At 44.9% G+C, this 16,443-nt stretch overlaps 2 long non-coding RNA genes across 3 annotated transcripts; one reads left to right on the top strand and one right to left on the bottom strand.

Annotated features, from left to right (window-relative positions):
* Positions 1–7,023: 7,023 nt before the first annotated feature.
* LOC134482758 (uncharacterized) lies at positions 7,024–9,353 on the bottom strand. Of its 2 annotated transcripts, none has more exons than XR_010059280.1 (2): positions 8,749–9,353; positions 7,024–7,596 (listed from the first exon to the last, which is right to left on the bottom strand). It is a non-coding gene; the product is annotated as an uncharacterized LOC134482758 (long non-coding RNA). The 2 variants fall into 2 exon arrangements; XR_010059281.1 differs by having other exon boundaries at positions 8,227–9,327.
* On the top strand, positions 8,402–12,822 carry LOC120097882 (uncharacterized). The gene is made up of 3 exons (XR_005495743.2): positions 8,402–8,988; positions 9,995–10,323; positions 12,615–12,822. It is a non-coding gene; the product is annotated as an uncharacterized LOC120097882 (long non-coding RNA).
* The last annotated feature ends 3,621 nt before the right edge of the window (positions 12,823–16,443 follow it).

Below are 16,443 nucleotides of genomic sequence, written 5' to 3'. Positions count from 1 at the left end.
CATGCCTGTTGTCTGTGATCTGTGACAGTCATGTTGGTCCATTTCTGCACATGTAAAGGACCTTACTCACTGCCACACAGGGCAGACAGCCCTGAAGGTACTGCAGAGTGAGATAGGCCCTACAGATGTTCTACAAGATGTGGGTGCAGAGTCAGGAAGTCGGACTAGGCCTCCGAGAGTCCATCCGGGAGCTGCAGCTTCTGACAGGATTCCTGAAGTGAGCAAGTGGGGAGCACAACGGCTGACTCTGCATTCCCACTGCAGAGAGGCTGTCACAGGTGGCCTTCTGCGTCCCTCCTCAGTCCCTCAGGACAAGTTAGCTCTCCCAAAGCTCCAGCCCCGAGGTTCTGGCCATGGCACCGGCCCTCACTTTGTTCTCTCCCCTTAAGACGTAAGTGGTTAGATACCTCTGTCTGTCTGTTATTGTGAGGTCACTGAGTCCCTTCATGTTCCCAGTAGACGGAAATACCCACGGGCAAATAATGTGGTCAAACAGGGAGGGATGCTGCCCCACCACGACTCATTCTTGGCCGAGTTCTTCATATAAAAATGAATATATATGGTAAGCCACACACTAGGGAACAGGCAACGATTCACCACAGAGTCAGGAGAGTAATGACAGCAGCTCTGTGTTCTGAGAGAAGATTTAGAAATCGCGTTGCCGTCTGAACCACACAGGGGAGCAGGGCAAAAAGGAGGCGAGAGAGACTCATGTAGCCAAACTACACACTAGTCAGGTAGAAGGTGGTGTTCTGGTCAGCTATGGGAGGGCCAGTGAAGGAAATGCCAGTCTGAAAGCCCCATTTTGAATATGTATAGCAGCTCTCACTCAAACATACATCTAGAAACAGTCCTGCAGCCCACATCCAGACACAGCTGGATAAGCTTCCAGACCATGTCTACACCCACCCTGAGGTACCCTAAGCAAGGGCCATGCTGCCAACTCCATGAGTGCTGTATCCCAGTGCTAGTGCGTATGTGAGTCTGTGGGGCGTGAGGTCTTTACCTCCCCTACTGTCTGCAGTCACCTCCCAGTTCTGAAGAGCAGCGCTTTAAGATATCTTTATGTTATCTTCAGATAACAGTGCTTATCAGAAGCTGAATGTCCCAGAGAGTCTAAGAGCAGACAAACACTGAGTGTCCTGGGAGCTAACACCTGGGAAAGGAAGGATTAGTCAGAAGGAAATGTCAAATAAACAAACGTCATCCTGTAAAAAAGAAAAAAGGAAAAGAAAGAAAGCCATTGAGAGTCCTGGAGCAGAAGTTGTTCACCAGAGCTCTCCTGCCCCAGTCCTAGATAATTCAGCTTTTCTACCCTGACCCAGTCCCTGGGACAAATACTTCAGAACAACCTGAAGGAACTGCCCTTGGGAGGTTGCCCCCAGCCTCATCCCACCTCGTTCCTCCAGCGGGCTGCTGTAGCATCCTTATGGGGCAGCCGGAAGCAGCCTGTATCTGCAGAAAACCAGAGAAAGGGAAATTCTAAGCCAAACCCCAACACCCAAGGGACGGCCACCACTGGGTGGGAAAGAAACAGGGACGGAGGAAAAGAAGAATTAGGAAAATCCCTGAATCTAATTCGTTTTGTTTCTTCTTTGACCACTGCTACTAACCCCACCCCCCAAACAACCACCAACCCCTGCTTCCCTGGGGCCCTGGCGTTTATGTATGAAAAGTTCTCGGAAGTCCAAACGGAAGTCACCCCGTCGCAGAAAGTATCTGCAGCTGGCAAAACCACGCCTCTGCCAGAGCACGAGGCAAATCATAGTCAGCTGCTGCAGACAGCCAGCAGCAGCCCCACACCCCCACACCTAGGGTGAAAATGAAGACACATTCTTATGTATTTCTGTGTGTTTTTAAAAGAACCCAAAATTCCAAAACTGTCACTACAATGTCCTATTGCGTACATATCTTCTATCGGATTTAATCATCCCTCCAGATCCAAAGGAGGTTGTTTGTAGGGATCCCTGCAGATTCCCAAGTCTGTCAATGCCCAAGTTCCTTATATCAAATGGTGTAGGCACCTGTGTATAACCTACCTGCATTCCTCTCGCATGCCCTCGTTTCTAGTTTACTTACAATATCAAGGCAAAGGGTGTGTAAAACCTCCCTGGATCGTTTAAGGAACGATGACAAAGAATAAAGTCCGCATATCTGGTACAAATTGAATTTTAAATGCATTTGTGTTTGAAGTTGCTTAGTTCTGCAGAGGTCAGTACAAGTGACAGGATGGTTATACAGGACTCGTCTGAGGTTGTTGGCACCTAGTCTAGCTGTTGTTACAAACTGAATTAAACCCCACATAGGTGTTGTTATGATTTGCCCCTGTGGGCTTATTGCTATGGGTTCTAAGCTCGTAATGTTAATGTTTAAGTTTGAAGATTTTTAGTCTCTTTTCTTGCATATAAAATACCAAAATGATGGACACTCGGCATAGTGACACATGCCTTTAATTCCAGTGCTTGGGAGGTAGAGACATCGAGATTATGAGTTCAGAATCATCCTCAGCTACATAGAGAGCTCAAGGCCTAGCCCTCTCTAAGGAAATAAATACATTAGATTAAAAAATCAAACCCAAGTAAAAGTGATGGAATGCCAGAGTGACCTAATATTTATTATTTTTACTATTACAAAGAAGTAGTACTACTTCTACCTGACAGAAGCAGCTTAAGGGGGAAGGGTTTGGTTTGGTTTGTGGTTTCTAAAGGCCTTAGTTCATTATGGTGGGGGAAAGTTGACAGCAACGGCGGCCTGATCTGTGGTGGTAGAGATTCCTGATCACAAAGCAACAGGCTAGACCAGAACCTGGGTAGGTATAACCTCCAAAAGATCACCTCTAGTGACCTGTTTCCACCAGCCAGGTCCCAGATCTGTTGAGACGGGGTCTCACTATGGGGCCCTGACTGACCTGGAACTTGCTGTGTAGACCGGCCCGGATTTGAACTCACAGAAGATCCACCTGCCTCTACCCTGAGTGCTAGGGCACGACCATGCTGGTTGTCCCCCTATCTACATACAAAATAACATGATATTCTGGGGACAGAATATTCAAGAGATGAGAATGTGGTAGCACCTCACTTGCACTCCGCAGCGTGGGCCAACCCACCTTTGTCATGGGACCGGTTAAAGCTCAGCCCCATCACATTCATGCACTGAGGTATCTCATGTTAGATTGGCTTAATATCAGAAAACGATGTTTGTTTGCATATCAAAATCACCATGTTTCCATTGTGGGACCTGGGTTGAGAGAAAGGATGAGGAGGGAAATATGGACAAGGTAACAATGAAAGATCTCAAGGCGGAGATTGCACAGGAAGAGTTCATGTTCCAGGAGAGTTCTCTACAAATGAAGGCACAGAAAGGCTCTAGAAATAAATATGAAAATCGACCAGGTAGAATTAGAGAATCTGAAATACAATGATACATTGACAGATAACGGATCTTCAATGAACGTGCCAAGAACACCGAGTGGAGAAAGGAACATCTCTTCAGGAAATGTGGGGGAAACGGGAGAGCCCAGGGCAGAGGAATAAAGTAGGAGTTTTTGTTTTGTTTTGTTTTGTTTTAACCCTATATAAGAATTAATATAAACTACATCAAAGACCTAAATGTTAAGATCTGTCACTATAGAACTATAAAAGCAAAGTTTTTTTTTCCTTTTGACATAGCCCCTTAAATATACACTGTTCCTCCAAGAACACTCCAGAATCCACTGGCCACAGCAACCTCTAGGAATTCAGGCTATTCCAAACCCAGTATCCCCTTCCTTTAATTGCAAAACATTTGTTTGTTTGATTGTTTGTTTGCTTGCTTGTTTGTTTGGAGTGCATGAAAGGGCAGATTTTGGGGGACTCATAGGAATCAGTTCTGGGGAATGAACCCAGATCACCAAACTTGTCCTCAAATGTCTTAACCAGCTCAGCCTCAACCCTGGTCCTCAGTAACCCTGTTTTAGGTCTATGATCAAAGTACCAGGTCAATGTTTATGCCCTCTCTCCCAAGCCTATGCCTTACAACTCAACACCAAGCTCAGTGCAGTGAGGCAAAGTCCTTGCCCAGCCTTGTTTAGCGACCTCAGGCACCAGCTCACTGTTCTCCACCAGAGTCCTTAGAAGCCGGTCTGCAAAACTGACTCGTAAACTTGCATTGGAAGTAACCCCTGCATCCTTCCCCACAAACAGGTAGAGAGCAGGAGCTCAAAACTTTTCCAAAAAGTCTCTTCAATAACCTTACAAAACCCCTAGCCATACTTTAAGCCTGTTTTCCGTGTGGACACGGGGTTAAGAATTATTGCACATCACTGTTCCACATGGTGATGGGGGGACCGGCTGTCTTTCACAGCGGTGCTCTGCTTTGTAAAGTTGGTCCTCTCCTTGGTTGACAATGATGTCAGAAGTGTCCAGCATCCTCCTCCACCTTCGTCATCTTATTTGATCCAAGAATAGTAAGGTAGCAGGTGCCGGTGAAGGACGCAAAATCTGCGGGGGTTATGCTAGCTACTAAGTGAGATGTTAGATTCCAACTTCCCTAGCTCCCATCTATGCTCTATGTTAGAACATGGTCAGGGAAAGTCCAAATTTATCCACAACCAAATTATTAAAATGGGTAAGGGAATTTGGTAATGTTGAAAATACAGTTTTAACATACTGGAAAAAAAAATATTTGTTTTACACTTATCTACAACAACAAAAAAAAAATAAAGACTTAAGAAACACCATATACAATAACACGAAACTAAAACAACACAATACACATAATGTAAGAACCACAAGGCATTTACATTGGAACCTGAGAAGTGACTGGGTGGAAATATTAGTGATAGTATAAAAACAGATTTCTGGGGTTGGGGATTTAGCTCAGTGGTAGAGCGCTTGCCTAGCACGCGCAAGGCCCTGAGTTCGGTCCCCAGCTCCGAAAAAAAATTTTTTTCTATCACATTAAGATGTTCGTCTGCCTAACCTGGGCTCTAAATTCAGCTCACCACCAAAGACAGTTTCAGGAAGTTACTTATCAGAATGAGCAAGGTGATTCTAAAGTGTACATGGATGGGCTGGGGCTACAGATCAGCCGTCTGTGCTGGACCCCGGACTCCATCACTACCACTGTATAAATCAAATTAAGGCCAGAAAGAAATGTAGGAGACCCAAATGGACAAGACAGTCTTGAGAATTAAGCTGGAAGATCTTTGACTCCCAGATGTCAATAGTTACAAATTTAGGTTACACAAGTGTATTAACTGTGTACAAATGATAGGCTGTATGAAATGCAAAGACCCCCAGGAAAAGAAGTTGTCGCATGGCTACAGTCCAGCAGGAGAAGAGTGGCTCTCTTCAGTAAGTGCTGCTTGATCAAGAGGACAACACTTGGAAAAAGGAGAGAAGGAGCTCGGCCTGCATATCACACAGATTATAAAAAGCAATTTAGGATGGGTCTTAAGCCAATATTCGAAAAGTTATACAGAAAGGTCTTCTGCAAGAGAATGAAGAAGAGTCTTTCCATGACTTTAGGGAAATTTTTTTATTATCTGTGAGAAAGAAAATGTTATCCAGTCCCAAGCAGTCATTCCTTAACATATACACAGACAAACAACATTAAATGGTCAGACTCTGCAGGATAGATAGATAGATAGATAGATAGATAGATAGATAGATAGATGATGGATGGATAGATAGATTATAGAAAGATAGATACATAGATAGATGATAGATAGATAATAGATAATCCATAAATGATAGATAGATAGATAGATAGATAGATGATAGATGGATAGAAAGATAGATAGATAGATAGATAGATAGATAGATGTACGTGTATATGTCTGTGTGTCTGTGTATGTGTCTCTGTGTTCATATATACATATACATACACATATACATATATACATTTTACATATATGTGTATGACAATAATTTAAAGAAGAGGTCATGCATTTGACAGAAAGTAGAGACAACTTGGGGGGAGTTGGTGTGGAAGAGGGAGGGGTAGAAAGGATATAAATATAGTACTTCTGTATGTATGAAATTCTCAAGAAATAAAATATTTTAGAAAGATAAATGGATTTCCTTGTTATGTGCCCAAAGGACAAGCACTACATAAATCCATAAAACAACACGCTCAGGAGAAGACACCGCAGTACTAATCCTACCGGTGAGAAACCACGAACTGCCACATGCTTGTGTACTGTAATGGCTGTTTGTTCTATCATAAAACACTATGCAACAGTAAAAGATAAACCACTGATCTATCTAAATTGTGGGTTAATGCCACGCACTAAAATAGTAATGTAAATATAAAAAGTGCATACTGTTTTAATGTTTCTGTAATACTTAAACAAATAAAGAACTCTTAGAAGATGAACCTACTTGACAAAGGTGAGAAAATCAAGTCTCTTTGGGGACTAGTCTTCAATAGACAGGGATGGCAGAGAACACCTGAGGAGCTAGCCACAGCCCATAGCTTGGCTTGGGCGCAGTTAGCATTTGCATGGCTGTAGACATGTGTGGAATGTCTCTGAGCTGTATTAGTGCATACATACATGCATGTGAGTCTCCCAGCTCTCCAGGGTCATTAGGGTCATTGTCCAGGGTGGGCAAAGGTCACTGGTTGAAGGCTAAGTACTGAGATGTCTCACTAGCATGGGGAGGCATTGGGGACCTCAGGTGCTTGGTGACTGGGTTCTTACCTGGAGAAAGGCAGCTGAACCTGTAGTCGCACCAAAGTAAGTGACATTCTTTTGGTAGGAGGAATGGGGGGTTTCCAGATCCCCAGACAAGGTCAGAGAAGGAGAAGCCCCATTGGTAAAGGGAGTGTCTCATTTTGTGCCAAGCTCAGAAGGCTATCCAAACAATGGTAGGTCTCAAACTTAATTCGCAGTTTCTCCACACACACATACACACATGAACGTGTGTGTGTGTGTGTGTGTGTGTGTGTGTGTGTATGTGTGTGTTCCCTGAAATAACTTAAAAAGACAGAAGAAAAAGAGCCGAGATCAAGTGTGATGAGGGATTGACAAAGAGAAATCACTTTGTCCGATTCTGTGAAATTTATTTTTTCTTTCCTCTTTTTAATTTAACAGTGGTTTTGTGTAATGTGGATATCTCTGTAACTTTACAAAATGATTTAAGACTCGGAGAGTTTTCCCAGTGTTTGTATTTAGATTTACTTTGTGGTCAACTGCATTAGTTCATGCTCTGTTAAACATTCCCGCTACACAAGTAGTTACTTTTCGCTTGTTCTATTTGGCTATTACTGCAGACCCGTCTTAGTGAACACTTTTTAAAAATTTGGAGCAGACTCTTTTTCTTTAAGGAACTGGAAAAAAAAAAGCACTTTGAGATAGTAAGGTTTTAGTTTAAGGATAGTCTAGCTTATTTTAAAGAAAACCATCTAAGATTTCCAGAACGGTGGCAGATGTTGGTGTGTTCTGTGGTGAGAAGATGTCCCTTTACTTAGCTATGATGGTGAAGAAGTCACTGTCACCAGGACGTCCCACATCAATCATGTTGCAGGATGAAGGGCAGCATGCACCGGCTTTAGTCAGCAGCAGCAGTGAGCTTCCTTACAAAGTTGAGATGATCCTGCTCCACTTTAAATGACCTATAATTAAAACATTCTCCCATTACATAAATATTTAGGAAATTAATCTGAAAATAATATCTCGCTTTTATGTGAGCTTGAAAAGCCAATAGTTTTCAAAATTGCTAACTTTATCACTCTTACATTTATGTGCCCATGACATTTTAATGGCTGCTTTCCATTATAAAATTCATTTAAAGATATTTGCTTCTCCTTTTCTTTTATAAAGACTTCAGTGTACTCACCAGGGGGCCAGTGAGTTAAGGAGATAAAACATTCGTGGTCACTTTCTACTTTGTTAGTACTCCACTGTACTGCTATCAAAATCATTTTAATGCAATGTGGCTTTCTGCCTCACAGCACAGATGAAGACAAGAGCCCTAACAACACAAGCCTGATGAGGCAGAAGAACCAAAAGTTCAAAGCCTGTTTGAGCGCAGAGAGAGTTCAATGCTAACTTGAACATCTTGGTGAGACTCTGACTTAAAATAAGGGCTAGAGGTTGAAGTTTAGTGGTGACTGAGGACCTGCAAGGTCCGGGGTGCCGTTACCAGTTTACACTTTCACAATCACACACCAACACACACACATGTGTGTGCAGAAACTCTTTTGGTTGATAGGTTCCGGTGACACCCAATTACCCCAAGTCACCTAAGTGGCCATTAAACAAGCAGAGTCTTGGCTGAACTTGAGGACTGATGCATGTTTCAGTAACACCGCTAAGAGCATCTTCCTTCTGGAAAACCTAAGCAGGTGCGAACTTGGGCTGCTGAGCCGTTCTGATGGAGAGTTTAAGATCGTTTGTCTGAGGGTGGACTGGGAGGCTACATTCCACCCGTTGCTGCCAGCGTTCAGTTTTCACAGGGGCACTGCGCAGAACAAACTGCTTCTGTCCCTGCTTTCCTTTCACTGTGGGGCTGCCGCAGCGCATCCATTCGTCCCCTCTAGTTGTCGGCTACGTAAGGACACCAGCTACTCCTGTAGCGGGTGGGTTTGCCTATTCGGATTTGCCACGAATCCGTACAAAGCAAATGCCTTTATAAATGCAGCAGAAGTCCAAAATATAGAATGGGGGAACCATACACGGGAGAAATGAGATCACGCTAATGCAAGACTGTAGAGGTCAATGAAAGAAATCATCGTTACTTATCAAAATCAAACAGGAGCGGCAACCTGAGATTTCTGCCTCTTACGTGTCTTCTGTGAGGAAGCACGCTGTGTATTTTGTTTCTATAAAGAGATCCGGAGAGGACTGTTCTAAAAGCTGGATACAGTAAGCTGCTGAAAGGGCCCAGATGTTTGTTTAGGCTTCTCTGGTCTCCCGGGAGCTGGCTCTGATTTCAACTGGAGAGCATACAGTGTCCTTGGCTACTGGCCTCTGTTTGCCTCACATGGAGAGAAGCCTGGATCAAGGTTTGCCCTGACAAACATTTGTTAACTTATAATTTATTTAGAGATATTAACTGAACCAGAATGATTAAACCTTTTACAATTAACAGAGGTTAGGATGGGTAACTCAACATCTCTGCCACTTAACCCTCACGTCTTCTGGGTTAGAGTTTGTGACTCTGTTAATTTTCTACTTTCTACATCAGCTCATTGGTGAACTTAGATAAATTTAGGTAAAAATTATTGAGAAACCAATGCCATGTTCTAACTTTAAACCACAAATGCTGCCCTGGGTTATAAATTGTGGGGAGCGGGTGCAACGGCAATCCCAAGATGGCGCCCGGGACTGCTGCACTTACAACTAGCACCTGAAAGTAAGCCACGCCCCCATCGTGAGAGCTGCGCAGGCGCACCATGACGATAGATCAGGCCATGCTACGTGGACCTATGAACTGAGGTTACGCAGAGGCGGTTGAGGGAGGTTATAAGGGAGTGCGATCTGGGGTGGATTGAGACATTGTTGCTGCTTGCAGAAAAAAGGGTTCCTGAATAAACTGCTTTGAGAAGAACGTCTCCTTTCCTGCTGGTCGCTGGTGCCGCTCCTTTCCTGCTGGTCGGGGTTGGAAGCGACAATAAATACACTTTAATCACTAACACGGCACTGAAAATATATGTGGTGTTTGCTGGTATAGGTCTTATGTAAATGTTTTTATATTTTGTTAAACAAAAGTACATTTAAGATTCAATTTATTTGAAGCAGTAATTTTCTTTTATTGTGGCTCTTCAACTAGTCACGCAGTTCAGCTTACTGGTTACTTTACAGCTAGGCTTGGTGCCCAGTGCTTGTTAGTCTCAGCACTCAGGCTATCGACAATCATACTGTCTGACTTCATGTCGAAATGCAGTGAAAATAACGGTGACATTTGTGTTTGCGTCCTGGGGCAGTGATAAAAATGAAAGATTTAAAATCAAATCAAACTGAAGAGTACACTTTGAGTTCAAATTTCAAACTGTTTCCTTCTTATTTCAGGGCCACTTGATGACCGTCCCTATGGCTGAAGCATGGGGGGAGTGCCCAAATGCCTCTGTCTGGGTCTGACATTCAGGTCTATAATATCAGCGTCTGAACGGAGACCCAGCAACAGTGAATGAGAATGATGCTTGGGCCAGCCGGGCATCCCATTGAGAGATACCTTAACTTGAAGGAAGCAACTCCCCTCAAACCAGTGCCATTGGCAGCAAAAAGTAGACTGCACTGAAGGACTAGAAGAAAATCTTAGAGTGGGCTATGGTGGAACAGCACCCAGGAGGTTAAGGAGGCAGGATTGCCACAACCCCAAGGACAGCCTGAGCTACAGAGTGAGTTTGAGACAAGCCTGGGCTAATAGCAAGGCCCTGTTTAAAACAAATAATAAAATAAAATAAAGAAAAGAAAGGAGGGGTGGGGGCTGGGGGCTGGGGTGGAACTCAGAAGTGGAGCACTTGTTTTAGACGTCCAAGGTATCATGTCTTTTGGGGGCTGGGGAGAAGAATTTTGGTAATGATGTAGTAAGTGAAGAATGTGATTTTCAGAAAGAATAGGACTTGATTATGCATCTTCAATTTCAACAGATGAATTGGGGGGAGGGGGAGGTCACTGCTACTGATCATTCCACTAGTTTTAGATGGAATAAAACAATTCGTGAACCGTGGAGAAAAGAATATATTACAAGTTGGAAGTCCAAGAAGGAAGAGAATGAAGAAAGACTTAAGTCTTTAGGCCACGGTAGTCCAAAAAGTTATGTAGCCTAGAACAATGACCAAAGACACACGGCCTTTTGAAATCCCTCTATCACAAGCATGGAATCCTACAGTTTTTCAGTCAGAGTGAACTGGTTACCTTAAAAGACATAGAATTAAACCAGTATCGGCCTTTTCATCTACAACTTTCTGGGAGTTAGAAAAGACAACACGCACATTTAAAGAGAGGGGCGAGTCCCGGGACCCGACACAGAGCAGTGCATTGGCGGAACGGCGCTGTCTCATCCACAAAGAGCCCAGGGAGGCTCGTGACCTCTTTTCTGAGAAAACTACCCCAGGAAGAAGACACAACAAAAGAATGTGACTGGGTAATGATTCCCTAACTTTGCAGCTAAGCCCAAGTGGACAAGGATGCTGGATATGTGGACAGGCGTAACTATACAGGGAGCGAAGTCTCACAGATGGCTCTAGCACGGTACCCCTCACCTTCCTGCATCTTCGCTCTTCCTCTCCACAAAGGAAGCGTGGTGCGCATACTGGAGACTCTTACCCAAAACCCTTTTGGACTCCTCCGCTCCCTGCAGATAGATCCCTATTTCCGGTACTTAATTCCACAGTTAAACTCTTAGGTCCATGCTCCATTTCGCATCCGCATCCCATACTCGCATTCCTCTGATGACTTTTCTTACAGATTATGTCCTTTGACTAAAGCCTGACATTTTTGTTTGACTTGATTTGTTTGTTTGTTTGTTTGTTTTGTTTTTCGAGACAGGGTTTCTCTATGTAGCCCTTGCTGTCTCGAAACTCGTGCTCAGTGGCCTACCTGCCTCTGCCTCCTGAGAGTGCTGGGATTAAAGGGGGTGCACCTCCACCGGCCTGAGGTTATTTCTGCCACCTCTCTTACGTCTCCTAGCCATAGCACTTGGCCTAACCATGGAGGTAGGTGGTTCCTGCCCCCCCCCCCCCCACTACACACCTTTTCCCCTTGCATTTCCTGACTGGGCTCCTCACCGCAGGAGTTTCTCTACTTGCTTCTTGGCCTCGCTCCCTGTTCTGTGGTCATGTGTACTAAAATTAGCCATTGCCAGTGTGACAGTACCAAGTGAGCCCTTGACAAGGTGACTGAGACTTGTAAGGATGCCCCTTGCAAATTAGACTAAGCTGTCCTTTTAAAAGAGCTACGGAGTGGGGTGGGGGTGGGAAGGATAGCTCAGTAGGCAGAGGATTTGCCTCGAAAGCAGGAAGACTGAGCTTCATTCCCAGCACCAAATCTAACGCCATGTGAAGCAGCAGATGCCTGTAATTCCAGTAACGGGAAAAGTAGATAGGGTTGGGTTCTTGGGTCTTGCTGGCCACCAGGTCTGGCCTAACATGGGAGTCCCTGGTCCCCAGGGAGAGGCTCTGTCTCAAAAGTAAAATAAAAACTAACAGAGCAAAAGCAAAGTGACTTAGGTTCTAAGGTCTAGCCCCTGTGGTTGACGGCTGACTTCTGCACACAGATGCACATGCGCCCATGTGCGCATGCTCACACACACACACACACACACACACACACACACACACACACACACACACACACACACGGGCCTGATGGAAAGGGCTTGTCCCTTTGGGCCATCCACCTTCTGCCAAGGGATGACACAGTGTTCCTCGAGACTGGGTTACTCAGCATTCAACTTGCTGTTTGGAAGTAGAGATGGAAACCACAACAAACAGCCAACCTTCCAAACCTTCCAGAGATTATTTCTTGGACAATAGACTACCAGCTCACACGACTGTAAGAAATAGGTTTTCTGTTCTTTATAAGTCATCTATTGTTACGGCATCACAAAATAGGCTCAGATACTAATGACTAGAAAATAGAAATCAAACATTACCCTCATTAAAATGGTCATTGTTTCTTTTTAAAGGCAAAGAAAGAAAAACAAGTCAATAGAAACCAGACGCTGGAAAAGACATGGAGAATTTGGATTTCAGACGTACTGTTGGTGGACATGTCAAGTAGTCTCAGCCATTCCAGAGGTTCCTCGAGAAATTCAAAGGAGAATTGCCACATAATTAAGCCATTCCATTTCTGGGCATATAGCCAAAAAAATCTCCGAGATATTTGTGTACCCAGCCTAGTTCATTGAGGCATTATTCACAAGCGGGGGCTGAGGGGTGGGGGAGAAGCCACCTAACATCTATCAGGAGATGAATGGGTAAAAAAAAAAAATATGGAATACAATGGAAGGTAATTTCTTCACAGCCCAGGAAATCCTGTCAGAGGTTAGTACATAGACAAACCTTCAGAAGACATTAAAAAGCCAAGTAAGACACAAAAAGATCAGTAAAAGATACTCTACTTATTAGCTATCTAGAGAATGAAACTCTGAAAATGTGAATGGTGGTTGCTAGGAGCTGTGGGTAGCAAGGAAAAGGAAACCTGCAATAAGCAGAGAGCTTCAGTTTTGTAAGATGAAAAGGTTCTAGACATTTGTTATACCAGATAGATGGGGGCGGGAGGGGGGATGAGAGAGAGGGAGATGGAGATGGAGGGAGAGAGAGAGAGACAGACAGACAGACAGACAGACAGACAGAGAGAGATGGAGAGGGAGAGAGAGACAGAGACCGAGACAGAGAGACAGACAGAGAGAGAGGGAGAGGGAGAGGGAGAGAGAGAGAGACAGACAGACAGACAGACAGACAGACAGAGACAGACAGAGAGAGATGGAGAGGGAGAGAGAGACAGAGACCGAGACAGAGAGACAGACAGAGAGAGAGGGAGAGGGAGAGGGAGAGAGAGAGACAGACAGACAGACAGACAGACAGAGACAGACAGACAGAGATGGAGAGGGAGAGAGAGACAGAGACCGAGACAGAGAGACAGACAGAGAGAGAGGGAGAGGGAGAGGGAGAGAGAGAGACAGAGACCGAGACAGAGAGACAGACAGAGACAGAGAGAGATGGAGAGGGAGAGAGAGACAGAGACCGAGACAGAGAGACAGACAGAGAGAGAGGGAGAGGGAGAGAGAGAGAGAGAGAGAGAGAGAGAGAGAGAGAGAGAGACAGACAGACAGACAGACAGAGACAGACAGAGAGAGATGGAGAGGGAGAGAGAGATGGAGATGGAGAGACAGACAGACAGACAGACAGAGATGGAGAGAGAGAGAGACAGACAGACAGACAGACAGACAGAGACAGACAGAGAGAGAGAGAGAGAGACAGAGACCGAGACAGAGAGACAGACAGAGAGAGATGGAGAGGGAGATGGAGAGAGAGACAGAGACCGAGACAGAGAGACAGACAGAGACAGAGAGAGATGGAGAGGGAGAGAGAGAGACAGAGACCGAGACAGAGAGACAGACAGAGACAGAGAGAGATGGAGAGGGAGAGAGAGACAGAGACCGAGACAGAGAGACAGACAGAGATGGAGGGGGAGAGAGAGACAGAGACCGAGACAGAGAGACAGACAGAGACAGAGATGGAGAGGGAGAGGGAGAGAGAGAGACAGAGACCGAGACAGAGAGACAGACAGAGACAGAGAGAGATGGAGAGGGAGAGAGAGAGACAGAGACCGAGACAGAGAGACAGACAGAGACAGAGATGGAGAGGGAGAGGGAGAGAGAGAGACAGAGACCGAGACAGAGAGACAGACAGAGAGAGATGGAGAGGGAGAGAGACTGCTCTACACCAAAGGCCCGTTCAGTGTCCGTACCATGTTACGTGTTGCTTTCATGGCCTCTTTCAACATTGTTCTTTCTTTACTTGGGTTTTTCCCCCTCTCTTAATAATGGGGCTTGAAACTGTTCTCTTACTGGCCTCTTATACATTTGCTGATTAATGACAAGGGGGAGAAAAAAACCCACACTGTTTCCTGTTCCCCTCTTCCAATCCTCCACTTCATATTGCATCTCTCAGCTTGAAGTCACTTAAATATGTAATGAAAGGGCTTTTAAAAACCCGTCATCTAGATTATTTATGAAAATGTTAAACAAAACTGGACTTGACCTTAAACCCTATGGGGTCCACTAATCTAAACCAAGATCATCCAGCCCGCACACTGCCTATTAGGCGCTGTTTATGGCCCTATCTGAGATCTGTTTCGTGGTATCAGTGACCAAAGGCATTTGTTTCCTTGTCTCTAATGCATATGCCACCAAATGCCTGCCGAAATGTCCAGATGTCTTGTATCTTTTGTGCATTCATTTGATAATTGTATGAAAAATTTGATCTCACATCCTCTCAGCGACCACCTACAAGGAGGCAGGGAGCACTGAGAGTCCATTAGAACCAGTTTGTTCTGGAGCGTTAGATAGTAAGTCGGGAAATAAACAGAAGAAATGAGCAATAAAGACAGATTCCGTGCAGAGATAAGCTGTTTTCCAGCTTGGAGAAACAACCTAGAGAGGAGAGAAAGGGAGTGGGAAGAAAAGGGAGAGGGAGGGGAGGGGAGAAAAGGAGAGAGAAGGGCTCAGGGTTCCCAAATGTAATCAGAATCACAGACTCGAAGCCAGGGCATGAGGGGATGTTTGGACGTCAGAAGACCTGAGCAGGTTTACAAGAAACGTGGAATGTTAAAGCTTGAGCAGCTTCCCTTTCGTGATGAGAGAAAGAAGAGAAGAAAAAGCATTTCGATTTCCTCTCCTCGGCAAACCAAGGAGTCATCGTTGAAACAGGGGAACTTAAAAGTGACTAGGAACTGGGTGTAGTTGAGAGGTGGCTCACGCCTTTAGTCCCAGCAACAGAGGCAGACGGACCTCTGACTTCGAGGCCAGCCTAGGCTATAGAGTGAGTTCCAGCACAGCCAGGGCTACACAGAGAAACCCTGTCTTGAAAAACCAAAAGAAAAACGAACTGGGGGTGATGGCGAACAGAGCGTACGTAATTCCAGTTATCCTCTCCAGGCTGAGGCAGGATTGAGAATTTGCAGACAGGCTGGTCTGCTAGTGAGACTCTGTCTCCAGAAGAAGGAAGAAGACAAAAGGAAGGAGGGGCGGGAGAAGGGAAAGGGGACGAAGGAGGGGAAGGGGAAGGAAGAGGGTGTGGAGACCTGAGAGGAAATAGCAATTTGCAAAACAAAACTTCAGTCTATAAAATGCTCAGGTCTCAAACACAGGTGGATTAGAAGAGAGGAATCTTTATTCTGAGAATAAAGAGACGAATTGTCACTAAAGATGATGTTTCCAGATGTGAAACACTGGGACTCTGGGGACAAACTGTCACTGGTAATGATAAAAGTGATACAATGTGGGGAGTTAAACACTGCTCTCCTTCCCTCTCCTCCGCTTAGCTTTTATGTCACCCTAACTGGATGACCTTTAAGGTTTTTTTTTTCCTCAGCACCGTGTCATTAAGTGTAGGTCCCTCGCTACAGCCTCAGAAAGCCCCCTCTGGAGAGCTGACGCCACAAAACACGATTACTACACACAAGTGCCTCCCAAGGGTAACTGCCCTACAGAGTTTGGGCATTTTCACACTCTCAGAAGTATCTCCTTTTGGTGAACCCGATCTTGCTATGTAATACAGACTTGTCAAACTCATGATTTTCCTGTCTCACTTTCCCGAGTGGTACACCACCACCACTCATTCCCTTGTGCTGGAATCATATGTGTGCACCACCACTCCTGACTTCTGGAATCCTTTTTCACTTTGTTTTTAATTTGGCCAAAGAGACGGTGGCTTCCCAAGTTCTCTGCCCCTAGTACTGCAATTTTTATAATTTCATTCTTTTCTTCCCCAGCAACGTCAAGTTCCCTA

Source organism: Rattus norvegicus, chromosome 17, assembly GCF_036323735.1.
Source record: "Rattus norvegicus strain BN/NHsdMcwi chromosome 17, GRCr8, whole genome shotgun sequence".
In the NCBI taxonomy this organism is placed as follows: domain Eukaryota; kingdom Metazoa; phylum Chordata; class Mammalia; order Rodentia; family Muridae; genus Rattus; species Rattus norvegicus.
Note: the sequence above shows the minus strand (reverse complement) of the source record. Positions and strands in the feature narration are given on the sequence as shown.